The sequence below is a fragment of the Cyprinodon variegatus genome, unplaced genomic scaffold (assembly GCF_000732505.1).
Source record: "Cyprinodon variegatus isolate N-32 unplaced genomic scaffold, C_variegatus-1.0 Scaffold1384, whole genome shotgun sequence".
Lineage (NCBI taxonomy): Eukaryota > Metazoa > Chordata > Actinopteri > Cyprinodontiformes > Cyprinodontidae > Cyprinodon > Cyprinodon variegatus.
In genome coordinates, this window is record NW_015151837.1 from 124,901 (window position 1) to 130,611 (window position 5,711).

Consider the following 5,711-nt stretch of genomic DNA (forward strand, 5'->3'; position numbering starts at 1 on the left):
ATGGGAGGCAGATCTTTTAGTTCTCAGGCTCCTCTCCTGTGGAACCAACTACCAGTTTTAGTCCGTGAGGCAGACACCCTGTCTACCAGAATATCAGCTGTCCTGCTTCCATCAACATTCAGATTATGGATTATAGAGTTGGGCCTGGTTTTCAGTGTTTAGTCCTGTTTTTCTCCTATAGCTCTAGGCTGAGCTTTTAGAGACTAACTGGATGTTTTCTTTTTTATCCTGTGACATGAAAAACGGTGTCCCGTCAGACCAGCATACCCATGGTCAATACATGCTAATCCCTTTAGTTTATTCCTTTAGTTTTGTACGAAACATAAACTTTAAACTACTTTGACGGGCGTGTATCCCTTTAGTCATGTACAAAAAAAATATTTAATTACTTACTTTTTGGTGTTTTTTTAAGTGTATGGCGATCTGACCTTAAATAGTTATTTTGTACATGACTAAACGGATACACGCGTGTCAAGGTAGCTTAAAGTCTATTTTTCGTACAAAAATAAAGGGATAAAAGCAAATCTGACGTCTTGCTCATGCATGTTGACTATGGGTATGCCGGTCTGACAGAACAACGACTCAGAGCTCATCTTATTAACTTTCTTTCACAGACAGATCCTCTGCTAAACTAGTTTACCTTTAGCCTATCTAACATAGAACGTGTTTATAGATCAGAGCTTCTATGTTCCTTTTTCTACATATGTGTCTGTCTCCTTGAACCCCAGTGGGCCTCAGCAGACGGCCACTCACAATGAGCCTGGTTCTGATGAAGGTTTTTATTTTTCTCTCCACTGTCGCTGCATGCATGATCAATGTGAGGGATTGCTGCAGAGTCAGTGAAAAAAAATCTAAGTAAATATCTACTGTCTCCACCTTTTCATCCTGTGGAGTCAGTGTCTGAATTCAATCAGCTGCTTTTCCTTAGATAGAAAAGTTTGAACCTTTAATTTGACTTCATGATGTTAGTGAATTGTTTCTGCAAATTAATCAGAGAAGAAATTTGTTGTGAATCAGAGCTAAATAAATAAATCAAAGAATTTAATTGACCTTAAAAACAAACATATGTGTGTTTTTTTTACTCCGGTTAGTAATTTCTATTGTGCAATACCAACTGTTGATAAAATTGCATATCAAACACTTTCTCCTTAACAACGGCGAATAATTGTGTTGCAATGCGCTCCTCCATCACCTCCACCCACAGCACATATGGAGCAGCCATGTGGGTTTGAGAAGAGTCCAGGTTCCTCGACGTGTTGCTTTATTTATGCCATCTCCTACGTGATGGAACCTGTGCAGCATCTCACCTTTATTATTACATCCTGACGTTCGCTCCTTAGTTTAATATATAAAGAACTCCATGAACTGATGATTAAAATCACAGAGTTTCTATCCAGAGACATTCAGACTGATTTGGGAATGGATTATTTTGATGGATGGATATGCCATTTCAGGTATAAATAAGAACAGGAAAAAAGGCTGTTTTCTAATAAACAATAGAAAATAAACACTTTAAGCGTTTTGTATTGATTTAATTTTTTTAAACATTCATTAATTTGATGAAAATTTTGCAATCTGCCCTGATGGAAAATCAAAGCGGCAACTGGAAAAATTAGAAATCAGAATAAGTCATTTCTACTTAAAATAAGTGCTTTTTTTCTTGAAATAAGGAGGTAAGTGAGACGCTTTGCCATTGGAAAAAGACAATTTACATTTAAAATAATTTAAAAAAAACTATTGCATTGCCTTATTTCAAGTGCATATTATCTAATTATCTCATTTTAATTGTAAAAATATCAATTTTACATTGGAAATCTTCTTATTTACCTACTCAAATTAAGGCTAAATACACTTTAAAGACATTTTTACTTATTTCTAGATAATTTTTGCAGTGAAAAACAGAAGAAACTAAACTTAAAATGCTATTCCCTGTGATTCCTCCCCACCCCATCACATGGCCTCACTCCCGATGAGCAGTGTGTTTATTGCAGATAGGAAATTCTTCATGCATCTCCCACCCAAACCCAAAGGCAACGAGAAAAAGGAACAGTGTCTCTGCTGCAGTGAGAAAAAAAAACAGAAAGTAGATTTACTCTGCAGGAAGGCAAGGAGAGAAATATTTAATTTGATGGCATTTCTCCTTAACCGGCTGCATGAGGGACATCTTTTTTGCCCTTGTTGAATAAATGGTTTCAAAATGTAAATTCAGGTTTCCTTCTGTGGCCGACGTCCAAGATCTAAACATCCATTCATGAGGTGTTTCCAGCAGCAGGACCTGAAGGGCAGCGAGGAGAGACAGACCAGCGCTCTACCTGTCACCTCCTCCAAGGATTTAAGTCATTATTTAGACATTTATCAAACAGCTTTTTTATTTTTACATCTTAATGAAAACAAACAGAAATGATGTTTATTGTTGGTATTTTCACTGCAGACCTTTTTTCTTTTGGCAGAATGTTAAACACGTCATCATGAAAGAGTTTAGTAGTATGTTTTATTACAGTAAAGTATACCGTATCAGGGCACCACCCCACTCACCCAATGAGCTTGATTAGTGGTATAGAGGAGGATCTTTTATTTCCAGGTGGATCATCTCAATCAGTGGTCCTCCTAACTGTCAGTCATTCTGGTGATGTGTTTACGTAAGGCCGTCCTACGTACTCGTCCCGTTAGCGATCTTTTTCTGCGCACTTTCAGGCTTATATCTGTGGTGAGCTACGGTTTCAGACAGTCATTGAAGCTCACCTTTCTCACTGCGGTTCTTTAAAAATGGCCGAGGGTCATAAAAGGAAAAGTGTCTATGAAGTGTATGAGAAGAAAAGAAAAGCCTCAGAAGAGACAGATATATCCCAGAATGCTTTGCAAGGAGAGCTCTCCTCGCAAAGCATTCTGGGATTTGCTGTCACAGCGGCCCGCTGTCGCCATAGGCTGCCGCTACCCGACAGCGGCGACTAATAACAAAGATGGCGCAGGCACCGCGCGGTGGAGGAGGAGTTACGTGACCAACAGAGCAAAAAGCAGTGATCATCTGTCTGAACGATCAGTTAACTGAGTTCACTATAAAGTTCACTATATATCCCCGCTCTATAGTGATGGAGGGATTTAGGGTTTAGAGCAGACGGTCAGACACAATTAGCTTGGAGGAGCTTTCAGGACAGCAGTGAGCTTGATGCAGACATTTCTGATTTATGCCCACTTTTGAGCGAGAGGAAGTGGGGGCAAGTTTGTCTGACAACTGAGGGACATGAGGGCAAAAAGAGCGGGGGTCCAGGTGGAAAAAGGCTCCCAGCGTTCTGGCACACCTCGCTGTTCCAGCTGGTCCAACTTAATGAGTCGTTTTCTGTAAATGCGGTCATAAAAACAAAACAAGCCGGCCTCCTGTCTGCAGCACTGTCTGCTGTCACCTACTTACTGGGAGAGGTGCAGCAGAGTGTCTGCGGAGGGGGCGGGGACGTCTTTTTGTTCAATGCCACACCTACGCAGACGACCTAGTTTCGGCGTATAAATCAGTCTTAAAGCTGCTTTAATATTCGTGCATTGGTGACGTATTTCCATAAATCTTCTCCCATAGACTCTGGTTAAAGTCTTATTTCCACCCCTCCTCCCTCCACAGCGCTGACGTCACAGTCATCTGTTAGAAAGTACAGCTGATTGACAGGTTTATAGAATTATTTAGCTCCAAGGCTAGGCTAACTGCATGCAGCGAGGCTAAGGCTTTATCCTGTTTTCCTGCCTCCTCAAACGTCAGGATCTGAGCCAGCATAGATAAGGCAGCTAGGACTAATTTAGAGCACTTTGCAGAACATTTTAGAATGTTTTATGTTTTGTTGTTGGCATTCATATAAAGATACTGGTGTGATACCTTAGTATACGTTTGAATGGATTTTGGTATACGTCTAATTTTAACTTATTGCCCCCCATGGAGAGAAATCCACCATAAGGCAACAAACAATGCAGACATAACATTAGTTTTGTCAGTAGTTGATGTGCTGAGGAGTTTAGAGTCTGTAGAAACTGATAAATATGTTATGTTGGATAATTTCCCAGTAAACATGCAAAGATCCCAGCAGGAAAGGAGCCACATTGCCTACATTTAAACACAGTTTGCAGGAATATCCAGTCTCTCAGGGAAATTTGCCATGAAGCAGTCTGCACATTCATGGTTGTTCTGTGTAGCCTGGTTGTCACGACCCAATGCATCCCATCAGCTCATTTGCGCATGTGCAAGCATCCAGGTCGCCATAAATAATGTACTTATGCTACCAAAAGTACTTATTTTATCCTCAAATCACTAAAGAATGTTAATACACATCGTTTAAAAAAACGTTTGGCATTTCTGAGATAGTTTGATGCTTTTTCCATTTTCTCCGTTAAACTGCTTGTCTGACGTCATCATGGGACGTGCTCAGAGCAGTCCGGTGTTCTGTCAGGTGACCATACCCCGTCAGACCAGCATACCCATAGTCAATACGCAGCGCAAGACGTCACATTTGCGTTTATCCCTTTAGTTTTGTACGAAAAATAGACTTTAAACTACCTCAATGGGCGTTAATGTCTTTAGTCATGTACAAATAAAAAGTATATAAAGGTGAGATCATCATACGCTTAAAAAAATTAATCAAAAGGTTTTATTGTACAGGACTAAAGGCATAGACGCCCGGTGAGGTAGTTTAAAGTTATTTTTCATACAAAACTAAAGGAATAAACTAAAGGAATAAACTTATATAATATACAATAATGACTAAAACAGGTATTGACTATGGGTATGCTGGTGTGACGGGGTATGCTCATCTCCCAGAACATCGGCAAGATATTATTAAGCCATGTTAATCTGCATTTAAGTTGTTTCTCTCTTTAGGTTATGCATTATATACCAAAATGTTGACATAAAAGGAAAACATAAAACTCAAAAAGACTAGATTTATGTTTAAATCCAAAGCTGAAACAGTTAGCACCTGGAAGTAGCGTAGCATCCCATTTCCTGTACAGATCGGGAACAGACGAGTGATAAACCTTTAACACATTACAGTTTAGTACGTTTACTATTTTTAGGGAGGGAAAAACATAATTTAGGTATGTTTCACAAAATAAAATGTAGGGCGACCCGCATGTATATCTGGTTGATGATGAGCGGATGGGACGAAGGGTACAGACCTCCTCAGGCCACGACAGACGGGTCAGTCAACTAACGGGAAGTCGACATATAATCACAAAAATTCTGAATATATATTCTATAAATATTGAAAAACTGATGGACAATGTTTTGAGAAAAAACTGTTCATCTTCAGCTAATCTGAGTTGGAACAGCAGGGAGACCCCAGAGGTGCGATGGCAGGATGGGCAGGCTTTGCACACAGACACCTTGTTTTAAACTTAGGAGCCATGTTTGGTGTTCAGATTCACCGTGAACGCCACTGTGAACACCGACATGAACACCGCTGCGAACACCTCTGCGAACACAGCCGCCAACACAGCCGCCAACACCGTCGCGAACACCGTCGCGAACACCGTTGGGAACAGCGTCGTGAACACCGCCGTGAACACCGTCAGGAACAACGTCGCGAACACCGCCGCGAACACCGTTGGGAACAGCGTCGTGAACACCGCCGTGAACACCGTCGCGAACACCGTCAGGAACACCGTCGCGAACACCGTCAGGAACACCGTCGCGAACACCGTCGTGAACACCGTCAGGAACACCGTCGCGAACACCG